The sequence below is a fragment of the Triticum aestivum genome, chromosome 6D (assembly GCF_018294505.1).
Source record: "Triticum aestivum cultivar Chinese Spring chromosome 6D, IWGSC CS RefSeq v2.1, whole genome shotgun sequence".
Lineage (NCBI taxonomy): Eukaryota > Viridiplantae > Streptophyta > Magnoliopsida > Poales > Poaceae > Triticum > Triticum aestivum.
Window position 1 is genome coordinate 102127986 of NC_057811.1, and position 15628 is coordinate 102143613.

Here is a 15628-nt window from a genome sequence, read left to right on the forward strand (position 1 = left end):
CACGGAGTGACAAATCCCAGTCTCGATCCGTGCCAACCCAACAGACACTTTCGGAGATACCCGTAATGCACCTTTATAGTCACCCAGTTACGTTGTGACGTTTGGCACACCCAAAGCACTCCTACGGTATCCGGGAGTTGCACGATCTCATGGTCTAAGGAAAAGATACTTGACATTGGAAAAGCTCTAGCAAACGAAACTACACGATCTTTTATGCTATGCTTAAGTTGGGTCTTGTCCATCACATCATTCTCCTAATGATGTGATCCCGTTATCAGTGACATCCTATGTCCATAGTCAGGAAACCATGACTATCTGTTGATCAACGAGCTAGTCAACTAGAGGCTTACTAGGGACAGGTTGTGGTCTATGTATTCACACATGTATTACGATTTCCGGACAATACAATTTTAGCATGAATAATAGACTATTATCATGAACACAGAAATATAATAATAACCATTTATTATTGCCTCTAGGGCATATTTCCAACAATTTCATCCTAACATGTGTAGAATTATGTGCCTTGGTCATCGTGCCGAAAATAATACACCTTACATAAAGGAATGGAGGGAGTAATATGGATGCATGCATCGTCCAGATGCAGAGGCCGGGGGTACATCCTTCTTTTCTAAAAAAACAACATATTTGTCAATGATGATCATAAGTGAAGCATGTCCTGCTGGGAGATTATAAAGACTGACGTCGTGGCTGCGATCCTACAGCTGGCAGATCTGTGTGGCGATTGCGCCGGGCTGATTAACTCGGCGAACATAATTATGCTGCCAAAGAAGGTAGACGCCACCAGGATTGGGGATTACCATCCAATCAGTCTCATTCATAGCATCTCGAAGATTTTCTCGAAGTTGTTAGCAAACCGGTTCGCCCCACTGCTCCCCACGCTAGTCTCCAAGAGCCAGCGCGCCTTCGTGAAGAAACGGTGCATCCATGATAACCACCTACATGTGCAAAACTTGGTAAATGAGTTGCATCGCACGTCAATGCCTGGCCTCTTCCTCAAGCTGGACAGCTCAAAGGCCTTCGACTTTTTCGGCTGGGCTTACCTCCTGAGGTACTTCAGCAACTTGGATTCGGTCAGCGTTGGCGGGATTGGATTTGCAGGACCTTGGCATCATCTTCTTCGAGGATTCTGCTAAATGGAAACCCGGGCCCGCCTTTTGCTCACGCTTGGGGCCTGCGTCAGGGTGACCCTCTGTCCCCATGCTCTTCATCCTAGCAATCGACCCGCTCGAGCTTATGCTCCGGGAAGCCTCCCAGGCCAGGATTCTACAGCCGATCAAGGCTCATTCTGCTTCCTGCAGAATTTCACTCTACGCTGACGACGCCGGCATCTTTGCCAACCGTCTGAAGGAAGAATTGGACGCCATTACGGGGATACTTGCCTTTTTTGGGGAGGCATAAGGTCTCATCACCAACGTGACAAAGACGGAGGTGTTCCCTATTCGCTGCCAACAGATCGACCTCACCCACATTTTATCGACATTCCCTGTGAAGATCGCTTCCTTCCCAACCAAGTACTTGGGCCTCCCCCTGCATACCTCACGACTCAAGCGGGTTGATCTACAACCTCTCATAGACAAAGCAATGGGTAGGCTTCCGGGATGGAAGGGAAAGAACCTTGCGAAGCCGGGAAGAGTCTCCTTGGCGAAGTCTATCCTATGCGCCATCGCCACACACCATCTCATTGCGCTGCCTCTTCCGGCGTGGGCCAACCACAAGCTTAGCAAGATCTCTCGCAACTTCATATGGCAAGGTGACAATTCCGAGAATGCGACTGGAGGGCACTCCCTGGTGAACTGGAAGACGGTGTGCAGGCCAAAGGCCCTAGGTGGGTTGGGAATCACGTACCTTGAGAGGTTTGGTCGGGCTCTCCGCTTGCGCTGGCCATGGCTAATGTGGACCGACCCTGATCGTCAGTGGGTAGGCTCTTCCCTACCTTGCGACGAGTCTGATATGGCGCTATTCAAAGCTTCCACCTCCATCGTGATGGGTAACGGCCACAAAGCTCTCTTCTGGCACGACGACTGGACCGGAAATGGCCCCCTAAGGATGCTGGCTCCCAAATTATAAAAAATCGCCACTAGAAAGCTGAGTACAGTGTCCAAGGAGCTACACGAGGATAATTGGATCACTCGGTCGCCCCGCCTTCAGTCCCTCATGCACCTGCAGGAATTCATCGCGATCGCATCACTGACCTCCCAGGTTACACTGTCTATAGACAGGGAGGACTCCCCTGGCCTTGGACTCCCAATGGAATCTACTCCGCAGCTTCGGCATATAAAGCCCAATTCTCTGGCTCCTTCCCCAGGTTCTCGCCGACGAAGATTTAGGAGGCACACGCGGAGCCCAAATGCTCTTTTCCTGGTTGGTGCTCCATGGCAAGATCCTCACGGCCGACATGCTCGCTATTCGCGGATGGCCGCACGATCCTACGTACCCACTATGCCTCGGAGCATCGGAGACGGCAACTCACCTCTGCAAGGACGGTCCATTTGCGATTGCGGTTTGGTCGCATGTTCAGGCATGGACCGGGTGCAGGAAATATGACCTAGAGGCAATAATAAAGTTATTATTTATTTCCTTATATCATGATATATGTTTATTATTCATGCTAGAATTGTATTAACCGGAAACTTAGTACATGTGTGAATACATAGACAAAAACAGAGTGTCCCTAGTATGCCTCTACTTGACTAGCTCGTTTATCAAAGATGGTTAGGTTTCCTAACCATAGACACGTGTTGCCATTTGATGAACGGGATCACATCATTAGGAGAATGATGTGATGGACAAGACCCATTCGTTAGCTTAGCATTATGATCGTTACAGTTTCATTGCTACTGCTTTCTTCATGACTTATACATGTTCCTCAGACTATGAGATTATGCAACTCCCGAATACTAGAGGAACACTTTTTGTGCTATCAAATGTCACAACGTAAATGGGTGATTAAAAAGATACTCTACAGGTGTCTCCGAAGGTATTTGTTGGGTTGGCATAGATCGAGATTAGGATTTGTCACTCCGTGTTTCGGAGAGGTATCTCTGGCCCCTCTCGGTAATGCTCATCACTATAAGCCTTGCAAGCAATGTGACTAATGAGTTAGTTGCGGGATGAAGTATTACGGAACGAGTAAAGAGACTTGCCGGTAACGAGATTGAACTAGGTATGGTGATACCGACGATCGAATCTCGGGCAAGTAACATACGGATGACAAAGGGAACAACGTATGTTGTTATGCGGTTTGACCGATAAAGATCTTCGTAGAATATGTAGGAGCCAATATGAGCATCCAGGTTCCGCTATTGGTTATTGACCGGAGATGTGTCCCGGTCATGTCTACATAGTTCTCGAACCCGTAGGGTCCGCACGCTTAACGTTCGATGACGATTTGTATTATGAGTTATGTGATTTGATGACTTAAGTTTGTTCAGAGTCCCGGATGAGATCACAGACATGACGAGGAGTCTCGAAATGGTCGAGAGGTAAAGATCGATATATTGGAAGGCTATATTCGGACATCGGAAAGGTTCTGAGTGATTCGGGTATTTTTCGGAGTACCGGAGACTTACGGGAATTCACCGGGGGAAGTAGTGGGCCTTAATGGGCCATACGGGAAAGGAGAGAAGGGCCTCAAGGGGTGGCCGCGCCCCCCCCCATGGGCTGGTCCGAATTGGACTAGGAGGGGGCGGCGCCCCCTCCTTCCTTCTCCCCTCTTCCTCATTCCCTTCCTTCTCCTAGTTGGAATAGGAAAGGGAGGGGGCGAATCCTACTTGGATCGCGAGTCCAAGTAGGACTCCCCCCTTGGCACGCCCCCTCTAGGGCCGGCCTCCTCTTCGTCTCTTCTTTATATACGTGGGCAGGGGGCACCCCAAAGGCAATCCAAGATTTGTCTTAGCCGTGTGCGGTGCCCCCTCCACAGTTACACACCTCGGTCATATCGTCGTAGTGCTTAGGCGAAGCCCTGCGCCGGTAACTTCATCATCACCGTCGCCACGCCGTCGTGCTGACGGAACTCTCCCTCGTCCTCAACTGGATCAAGAGTACGAGGGACGTCATCGTGCTGAACGTGTGCTGAACACGGAGGTGCCATATGTTCGGTGCTAGGATCGGTCGAATCGTGAAGACGTATGACTAAATCAATCGCGTTGATATAACGCTTCCGCTTTCAGTCTACGAGGGTACGTGGACACACTCTCCCCGCTCATTTCTATGCTTCTCCTTGATAGATCTTGCATGATCGTAGGAATTTTTTTGAAATTACTGCGTTCCTCAACAGTGGCATCCGAGCCAGGTCTATGCGTAGATGTTATATCCACGAGTAGAACACAAAGAGTTGTGGGCGATAATAGTCATACTTCTTACCAGCATGTCATACTTTGATTCGGCGGTATTGTTGGATGAAGCGGCCCAGACCAACATTACATGACCGCGTTCATGAGACTGGTTCTACCGACGTGCTTCGCACACAGGTGGCTAGTAGGTGTCTGTTTCTCCAGCTTTAGTTGAATCGAGTGAGACTACGCCCGGTCCTTGTTGAAGGTTAAAACAACACACTTGACAGAAAATTGTTGTGGTTTTGATGCGTAGGTAAGAACGTTTCTTGCTAAGCCCGTAGCAGCCACGTAAAACTTGCAACAACAAACTAGAGGACGTCTAACTTGTTTTTGCAGGGCTTGCTGTGATATGATATGGTCAAGACGTGATGATATATAAATTGTTGTATGAGATGATCATGTTTTGTAAAAGTTATCAGCAACTGGCAGGAGCCTTATGGTTGTCGATTTATTGTATGAAATGCAATCGCCATGTAATTTCTTTACTCTATCACTAAGCGGTAGCGATAGTCGTAGAAGCAATAGTTGGCGAGACGACAACGATGCTTCGATGGAGATCAAGGTGTCAAGCCGGTGACGATGGTGATCATGACGGTGCTTTGGAGATGGAGATCAAAGGCACAATATGATGATGGCCATATCATATCACTTATATTGATTGCATGTGATGTTTATCCTTTATGCATCTTATTTTGCTTAGTACGGCGGTAGCATTATAAGATGATCTCTCACTAAATTTCAAGGTATAAGTGTTCTCCCCGAGTATGCACCGTTGCTACAGTTCGTCGTGCCGAGACACCACGTGATGATCGGGTGTGATAAGCTCTCCGTTCACATACATTGGGTGCAAGCCAGTTTTGCACACGCAGAATACTCGGGGTTAAACTTGACGAGCCTAGAATATGCAGATATGGCCTCAGAACACTGAGACCGAAAGGTCAAGCGTGAATCATATAGTAGATATGATGAACATAGTGATGTTCACCATTGAAAACTACTCCATCTCACCTGATGATCGGACATGGTTTAGTTGATTTGGATCACGTGATCACTTAGGTGGTTAGAGGGATGTCTATCTAAGTGGGAGTTCTTAAGTAATATGATTAATTGAAATTTAATTTATCATGAACTTAGTCCTGGTAGTATTAGCATATCTATGTTGTAGATCAATAGCTCGCAATGTAGCTCCCTGTTTATTTTTTATATGTTCCTAGAGAAATATAAGTTGAAAGATGATAGTAGCAATGATGCGGACTTGGTCCGTGATCTGAGGATTTTCCTCATTACTGCACAGAAGAATTATGTCCTTGATGCATCGCTAGGTGACAGACCTATTGCAGGAGCAGATACAAACGTTATGAACGTTTGACAAAGCTCGGTATGATGACTACTTGATAGTTTAGTGCACCATGCTTTACGGCTTAGAACCGGGACTTCAAAAATGTTTTGAACTTCATGGATCATACGAGATGTTCCAAGAGATGAAATTGGCATTTCAGACTCATGCCCGTGTCAGGAGGTATGAGACCTCTGACAAGTACTTTGCCTACAAGATGGAGGAGAATAGCTCAACCAGTGAGCATGTGCTCAGAATGTCTGAGTACTACAATCGCTTGAATCAAGTGGGAGTTAATCTTCCAGATAAGATAGTGATTGTCAGATTTCTCTAGTCACTATCACCAAGTTACTGAAACTTCGTGATGAACTATAATATGCAAGGGATAACGAAAAAAATTCCCAAGCTCTTTGCGATGCTAAAATCAGCGAAGGTAGAAATCAAGAAAAGCATCAAGTATTGATGGTTGACAAGACCACTAGTTTCAAGTAAAAGGGCAAGGGTAAGAAAGGGAACATCAAGAAGAATGGTAAGCAAGTTGCCACCCGTGAAGAAACCCAAAGCTAGATTCAAGCCTGAAACTGAGTGCTTCTACTGCAAAGGAAATGGTCACTGGAAGTGTAACTACCCTAAATACTTGGAGGATAAGAAGGATGGCAAAGTGAACAAAGGTATATTTGATATACATGTTATTGATGTGTACTTTACTAGTGTTTATAGCAACCCCTCGGTATTTGATACTAGTTCAGTTGGTAAAGAGTAGTACCTCGAAACGGGAGTTGCAAAATGAACAGAGACTAGTTAAGGACAAGGTGACGATGTGTTGGAAATAATTCCAAGGTTGATAAGATCACCATCGCACACTCCTTTTACCTTCGGGATTAGTGTTGAGCCTAAAATAAATGTTATTTGGTGTTTGCGTTGGGCATGAATATGATTGGATCATGTTTATTGCAATACGGTTATTCATTTAAGTCAAAGAATAATTGTTGTTCTATTTACATGAATAAAACCTTCTACGGCCATACACTCAATATAAACGGTTTATTGAATCTCGATCGTAGTGATACACATATTCATAATATTGAAGCCAAAAGATGTAAAGTTAATAATGATAGTGCAAACTTATTTGTGGCACTGCTGTTTAGGTCATATTGGTGTAAAGCGCATGAAGAAAGTCCATGCTGATGGACTTTTGGAATCACTTGATGCTTGTGAACCATGCCTTATGGGCAAGATGACTAAGACTCCGTTCTTCGGAACAATGGAGCGAGCAACTGACTTATTGGAAATAATACATACTGATGTATGCGGCCCGATGAGTGTTGAGGCTCGCGGCGGGTATCGTTATTTTCTGACCTTCATAGATGATTTGAGCAGATATGGGTATATCTGCTTGATGAAACACAAGTCTGAAACATTTGAAAAGTTCAAAGAATTTTAGAGTAAAGTGGAGAATCATCGTAACAAGAAAGTAAAGTTTATACGATCTGATCGCGAAGGCAAATATTTGAGTGACGAGTTTGGCCTTCATTTAAAACAATGTGGAATAGTTTCACAACTCACGCCACCTGGAACACCGCAGCATAATGGTGTATCCGAACGTCGTAACCTTACCTTATTAGATATGGTGCGATCTATGATGTCTCTTACCGATTTACCACTATCATTTTGGGGTTATGCATTAGAGACAACTGCTTTCACGTTAAATAGGGCACCATCTAAATCCGTTGAGATGACACCGTATGAACTGTGGTTTCGCAAGAAACCTAAGCTGTTGTTTCTTAAAGTTTGGGGTTGCGATGCTTATGTGAAAAAGTTTCAACCTGATAAGCTCAAACCCCAATCGGAGAAATGCGTCTTCATAGGATACCCAAAGGAAACTGTTGGGTACACCTTCTATCACAAATCCTAAGGCAAGATATTCATTGCTAAGAATGGATCCTTTCTAGAGAAGGAGTTTCTCTCGAAAGAAGTGAGAGGGAGGAAAGTAGAACTTGATAAGGTAATTGTACCTTCTCCCAAATTGGAAAGAAGTTCATCACAAAAATCAGTTCCAGTGATGCCTACACCAACTAAGTGAGGAAGCTAATGATAATGATCATGAAACTTCGGATCAAGTTACTACCAAACCTCGCAGATCAACTAGAGCACGTTCCGCGCCAGAGTGGTACGGTAATCCTGTTCTGGAAGTCATGTTACTAGACCATGACGAACCTACGAACTATGAGGAAGCGATGATGAGCCCAGATTCCACGAAATGGCTTAAGGCCATGAAATCTGAGATGGGATCCATGTATGAGAACAAAGTATGGAATTTGGTTGACTTGCCCGATGATCGGCAAGCAGTAGAAAATAAATGGATCTTCAAGAGGAAGACGGACGCTGATAGTAGTGTTACTATCTACAAAGCTAGACTTGTCAAAAAATATTTTTAACAAGTTCAAGGTGTTGACTACAATGAGATTTTCTCACTTGTATCGATGCTTGAAAGTCTGTCCGAATCATGTTAGCAATTGCCGCATTTTATGAAATTTGGCAAATGGATGTCAAACCTCCATTCCTTAATGGATTTCTTAAAGAAGAGTTGTATATGATGCAACCAGAAGGTTTTGTCGATCCTAAAGGTGCTAACAAAGTGTGCAAAGCTCCAGCGATCCATCTATGGACTGGTGCAAGCATCTCGGAGTTGGAATATACGCTTTGATGAATTGATCAAAGCATATAGTTTTATACAGATTTGCGGTGAAGCCTGTATTTACAAAAAGTGAGTGGGAGCACTACAGCCTTTCTGATAAGTATATGTGAATGACATACTATTGATCAGAAATAATGTAGAATTTTCTGGAAAGCATAAAGGAGTATTTGAAAAAAGTTTTTCAAAAGAAAGACCTCGGTGAAGCTCCTTACCTATTGAGCATCAAGATCTATAGAGATAGATCAATGCGCTTGATAAGTTTTTTTTAATGAGTACATACCTTGACAAGATTTTGAAGTAGTTCAAAATGGAACAATCAAAGAAGGAGTTCTTGTCTGTGTTGGTAGGTGCGAAGTTGAGTAAGACTCAAAGCCCGACCACGGGAGAAGATAAAGAGAGAATGAAATTCATTCCCTATGCCTCAGCCATAGGTTCTATAAAGTATGCCATGCTATGTACCAGACCTATTATATACCCTGCCCTGAGTTTGGCAAGGGAATACAATAGTGATCTAGGAGTACATCACTGGACATTGGTAAAAAATTATCCTTAGAGGACTAAGGAAATATTTCTCGGTTATGGAGGTGATAAACAGTTCGTCGTAAAGAGTTACGTCGATGCAAGCTTTGACACCGATCTGGATGACTCTGAATCTCGATCTGAATACATATTGAAAGTGGGAGCATTTAGCTAGAGTAGCTCCGTGCAGAGCATTGTAGACATAGAAATTTGCAAAATACATACGGATCTGAATGTGGCAGACCCATTGACTAAACCTCTCTCACAAGAAAAACATGATCACACCTTAGTACTCTTTTGGCGTTGAATCACATAGCAATGTGAACTCGATTATTGACTCTAGTAAACCCTTTGGGTATTGATCACATGGCGATGTGAACTATAGAATGTTAAATCACATGACGATGTGAACTATTGGTGTTAAATCACATGGCGATGTGAACTAGATTATTGACTCTAGTGCAAGTGGGAGACTGCAGAAAATATGCCCTAGAGGCAATAATAAAGTTATTATTTATTTCCTTATATCATGATAAATGTTTATTATTCATGCTAGAATTGTATTAACCGGAAACTTAGTACATGTGTGAATACATAGACAAAAACAGAGTGTCCCTAGTATGCCTCTATTTGACTAGCTCGTTTATCAAAGATGGTTATGTTTCCTAACCATAGACATGTGTTGTCATTTGATGAACGGGATCACATCATTAGGAGAATGATGTGATGGACAAGACCCATTCGTTAGCTTAGCATTATAATCGTTACAGTTTCATTGCTACTGCTTTCTTCATGACTTATACATGTTCCTCAGACTATGAGATTATGCAACTTCCAAATACCAGAGGAACACTTTTTGTGCTATCAAACATCACAACGTAAATGGGTGATTAAAAAGATGCTCTACAGGTATCTCCGAAGGTATTTGTTGGGTTGGCATAGATCGAGATTAGGATTTGTCACTCCGTGTTTCGGAGAGGTATCTCTGGGCCCTCTCGGTAATGCTCATCACTATAAGCCGTGCAAGCAATGTGACCAATGAGTTAGTTGCGGGATGAAGTATTACGGAACGAGTAAAGAGACTTGCCGGTAACGAGATTGAACTAGGTATGGTGATACCGACGATCGAATCTCGGACAAGTAACATACCGATGACAAAGGGAACAACGTATGTTGTTATGCGGTTTGACCGATAAAGATCTTCGTAGAATATGTAGGAGCCAATATGAGCATCTAGGTTCAGCTATTGCTTATTGACCGGAGATGTGTCTCGGTCATGTCTACATAGTTCTCAAACCCGTAGGGTCCGCACGCTTAACGTTCGATGACTATTTGTATTATGAGTTATGTGAATTGATGACCGAAGTTTGTTCGGAGTCCCGGATGAGATCACGGACATGAAGAGGAGTCTCGAAATGGTCGAGACGTAAAGATCGATATACTGGAAGGCTATATTCGGACATCGGAAAGGTTCCGAGTGATTTGGGTATTTTTCGGAGTACCAGAGAGTTACGGGAATTCACCGGGGGAAGTAGTGGGCCTTAATGGGCCATACGGAAAAGGAGAGAAGGGCCTCAAGGGGTGGCCGCGCGCCCCCCATGGGCTGGTCCGAATTGGACTAGGAGGGGGCGGCGCCCCCCTCCTTCCTTCTCCCCTCTTCCTTCTTCCCTTCCTTTTCCTAGTTGGAATAGGAAGGGGGGGGGGGGGGCGAATCCTACTTGGATCGGGAGTCGAAGTAGGACTCCCCCTCTTGGCGCACCCCCTCTAGGGCCGGCCTCCTCTTCCTCCCTCCTTTATATACGTGGGCAGGGGGCACCCCAAAGGCACTCCAAGATTTGTCTTAGCCGTGTGCGGTGCCCCCTCCACAGTTACACACCTCGGTCATATCGTGGTAGTGCTTAGGCGAAGCCCTGCGCCGGTAACTTCATCATCACCGTCGCCACGACATCGTGTTGACGGAACTCTCCTTCGTCCTCAACTGTATCAAGAGTACGAGGGACGTCATTGAGCTGAACGTGTGCCGAACACGTAGGTGCCATACGTTCGGTGCTAGGATCGGTCGGATCGTGAAGACGTACGACTACATCAACCGCGTTGATATAACGCTTCTGCTTTCAGTCTACGAGGGTACGTGGACACACTCTCCCCGCTCGTTACTATGCTTCTCCTAGATAGATCTTGCGTGATCGTAGGAATTTTTTTGAAATTACTGCGTTCCCCAACACCGGGGAGGCGCCCACGAACACGATGACACTTCCACCTCCCATGGGAGTCTCCGACAGGTGGGATCTGCTCATCTCTCCCCTATCCAGGGATGAAATACGCTTGCGTAGCGGTCACTTCCTCTATACCATTTGGAATATCTGGAAGGAGCGCTACCGCCGGATATTCAACGAAACCCTCTTCACTCACCTGGAGGTGGCGGCCATCGCGCTCGACAATATAAGACCGCGGGCTTGCGCCTTTGGCAGGGCACAAGTGGCGACCGGTATTGGTTGATTTGGTTAACTTAGCGTAACACGCGGTCCTTATGGGGTTTTTGTGAGGTTTCCCCAGAAAAACCTGCCATCTTTGTACATAAACCCTCTTTTTTCGTCTGAAATGAAAAGGCAGTGCTCCTGCCGGTCCTCGAAAAAAAAAAGTGAAGCATGTGTGTAAATAAACATAACAATACAAAAAGAAAACAAATATAATACACACGTTTGTACATTCTAAGAAACATGACTTATTTTTCATCTTACCTTATTGTCATTTTGTATGAAAAATGTAATCCAGTTGTACAACATCAATAAGTCTCCTGTTTTTCCAGCTATGACCATGAAATACATCGTGGGCAACATCATCGGTTTTGTCCATCGGTCGATAAGTCATCCATCCATAGCTGGCGGCCGGCCAAGGCGGCTGCGACCCCGAGTCCTTCTGCCACTGGAAGAACTACTCCGACGACGACGGCATGAACGACGACGACGGTATGTTAGGGCAGAGCAGACACGTGTACGAAGTCACGGTCTGCTACAAGTTAGTCTCCTAGTTTTTTTCGAAAGTCTTTTAGTTAAACGAATGAAAATTTGTCCGTTTTATGTAAATTATGTCCCAACTTTAATCAGTTCCATTGTGTTTGTTGAATTTTGTTTGGTTTGTTAAAATACTGAAATGTATGCGGCTATGGTTGGATGGCCGGGTCCCGCATTAGTGTCCACAAAATGGTCCCCATCATTCCGCAAATACATGCGCTGTCCGATTTAAGGGTCAACATTGGCGCTGACCCTCAAACAACCCGCAACCATTTGGATCATGCGGTCCGGACATGTTTTGCCATCCAACACAATCCTGCAACGGTCCACGGGCCAGTCCGGACGCGCTTTGTCCCATAACCCGGGGACAAACTGGGGGGAGGGGGTGTTGGGGGTGTCCGGACCGTCCGCACGCCCACTCCTAACTACTCTGGCCCACTAAAAACCCTTCTCCCTCGCCCGCATACGTTCCAGCCCGATGCCAGCTGCCCGCATTCATGCCGTCGTAGAGCGGCCGCTCCGCGTTGACGCCGGTTCGGAGCGGACACGACCTCTCACTAGGCCAATCATTGAAGCAGCACGCTGGTCGAGGGCGCCGTGTCCCTGGTGTTTGCGCTAGTTCAATGCCGTAGAGAAGTTTACTGGACGACGGATATGTACCACGTACTCGTCCGTCTGTATGCCGCCATTAAGCAGGCTCGTCGGTCGAGAAACCATCTCCGGCACCGCGCATTGATGGGCCTGGACGCTTGGCCCCAACGGAGTCCACTATTTAAAGGCGTCCACACCCGGCTAACTGCACACTACACGACATCCCCTTTACTTCCTCCTTCCTTGCAACACATCAGCCATGACTGCAAGCTCTAGCGCTTTGTGGGAGAGTCTGTCATCGGAGCAGAAGCGCGAGATGGCCGCCCTTGCAGCTGCCTAGTGGATCGAGCATGACATGCCGGTTAACTCGCACAAGGTCTCCGACGACGACCCTATGATGGAGACGAGCTTGGACGACGACACCGCGCCGCCCCCCGCGCATGTGCTTGCCGGCTTGACCATGGAGCAGGCGCTGACGCACTTCAACGCCGCCATGGCGGAGGAGGAGCAGCTTGCGCCGGCTCCTATGTCTTTGTTCCGGCAGGCGCAAGAGGAGCAGCGGTACAACATGTTCCTCCGCGAGCAACCCCGTCTAGCAAAGGGCCAAATCTACGGCGAGCGCGCAAGCGAGGAGGCTGTGGCTGCCATGGTCGCGGTGAACCCGAACTTCGTTGTGGACCAGCGGGTGCTCTACGAGACCGCGTGTGCTCAACGCGCCGCTCACAGTGCAGAGGCGGTACAACCGGACGTGAATGTGGCAGCACACGCTCTGGTGGCGCGGGTGGTCGAGGACGAGAACGCCGCCCTCCAACTTTCGGGGGCACATGTGGCAAGTGGACAATGACGGACCGTCCATGTCCATCATCAACCTCACGTCCACCGGCACCGGTGACAGACAGGTCGCGGACTCCTCCGAGAATGAGTAGGGTATGGTAGGCGGCAGAGCCTTGTGTCCCAAGTGGGCCGGTCCGTCATCCATGTCCTACTCTTTCTTGCTGGAGACCACACCTTCACTTCGTGGGTCTTAAACCCCGCTGGCGCTGATGGAGATGGCTGATGGAGGACGTGGTCACCGATGCGGAATACAAAGGAAGTGGACGAGGGCACCGCCATATGATAGGTTTAGGTCCAGCCGCTCCTTTTTTAATTGAAAAATGTATGAAGTGTAATAAATGTGCTTCGGTTTATATGACAATCAGTCGATTTGCATGAATTACAACTCATTTGTTTAAATCTTGTTTAAAATGTATGCGGATAGCATTGGATGGCTTTCGCATTTGTGTCCGCAAACTGGTACCCTGTTTGCGGATGGACGGTGGGAAATTTTAGGTCAGTATTGAAGATTCCCTTAGTGGCGGATGGACGGTAGAAATACATGACATGGAGAGTTCCAAGCAGTAGACTTCCTTTAAAAAATGAGGAGTACTTGCACATCTCACATGCGTAGTTTACCGCGTACGTGTGCACACGTGGGTCTCTGTGTAGATATGGGCAAGCTAGCTAGCTAGCTGATGCGTGCAGTATTACCCTCTCCCGCGAAAAACAGCACATTACAGTACCACCTGATTAACTGGCCCACGCCAGTACGTCCATCCACCGATTCCGGCGATCCTAGACCATGAGTACCGAGTACGTGACGTGGAATCCTAGTAAAACGAGAATACATGACGTCGTATTATTATTACATTACAGTAACTTTTTTTTGGCAGGGAGTAGTATACGTAAAAGTGGTTACTCCAGCAAAGTCTCGTACTCCATCCACCACCCCGCACCTGTATGTGACGAGGGGAGTCGCATCACGGTCACGTATGATCAATGCATGTCAAGTCATTGTAAAAATACAATAAAGCCGGAAGCAATCAGTTGGGCGGCAGAGGCAGATGCTGCATGCAGTGTTCAGGGCCGAAATCACTGTTCTAACCTTGTCAGAGTTTATTCTCAACAACTGAACCCGGCGTGAAAGTATTTTACGGTTTGACCCTTTTAGAAACGCCAGGGCCCGCGGCGTTTCTGGTCAACTACGAAATGCCGAGGCAGCTTGCGTTTCTGTCCTGGCCCACTGCCAGGCCGAGGCCTCGTTGTTTGCTGACGTGGCGGGATGGAAACGCCTAGCAAGCTAGCCTTTCTAGAAACGCCACCGTCCATGGCGTTTCTGGTGCAGATATTTTAGGTGGTCGCAGGGCTTTCACTCACCATTCACTCTCTTCTCCCCCATTGGCCTATCCCGAGTTCTTGCCCTTTTCCCCCTTTATGTCCCTCACTTAGCCCCTCTCAAATCCTTGCAAATCGACTGGGTTGGTCCGTGGATCCGGTGTCATTTCCGTTCGTTGAGGTAACCTCCTTCATCTCACAAATTTTTGTTGGTTGGATTTGTCCATTTGGATTGATTTGTTCTTGTTGTTCCTAACCCTAGTTTTGAACATGAATCTATAATGTGATGTTTTGAGTATTGTTGTTCCAATAGTGTTGCATTGTGATGTTGTTGAGCATACCTTATTGTTTGGGTTATGGCTAATGTTAAGATTTAGGGTTAGGGTTAGGGGTTTTGTTAGCAATGTGTGGTATATTTAGCATTGTACATTTCTTATACTTATGTTACCATTTTTTTAGATGGACAAGATTGTGAATATTCATTATGTTGACAAAGAGGCATTCATGAATGTGGATATTGTTGACAAGTATGAGGAAGTGTTGATATTTCTTGAGACTCCTAGTTATGAAGAGGTTGTGGAAGAAATACGAATAAGATTAAAGTGGGTGGATGCAAGTGACCAAGTTGAATTAGTAGGAAGATATGATGTTGGGTCGGCACACAAGTGTCGAATGAAGACAATGCCTATCAAGTCCAATTTGCATTGGGTTGCATATAAGGAGGTTGTTGCATCCTCGGCAGTCAAGTCACTCGAAGTCTTTGCAAGTAAGGTGGTCAAGGCTCCTCTTTTTCATGTTGACTTGAACCAAACCTTAGTAGATGATGTGAGCCCGGTTAGTAGTGTGCCGCCTATTGTTGAGCATAAAGTTGAAGCGGAAGCCAATGAGTATCCACAATATGAGTTCGGAGGTAGTGCACCGATGAAAGATGATGGCGATGACTCCGACGAAGAGTATGAGA

The 15628-nt window shown here is 46.3% G+C and overlaps 1 long non-coding RNA gene across 1 annotated transcript in view; it reads left to right on the forward strand.

Moving 5' to 3' along the window:
- Positions 1-12030, forward strand: part of LOC123141228 (uncharacterized) — a 27115-nt gene extending 15085 nt beyond the window's left edge. Inside the window, exon 2 of the long non-coding RNA XR_006470210.1 lies at positions 11721-12030. This is a non-coding gene — a long non-coding RNA (uncharacterized lncRNA). The remainder of the gene's footprint in view (positions 1-11720) is intronic.
- The last annotated feature ends 3598 nt before the right edge of the window (positions 12031-15628 follow it).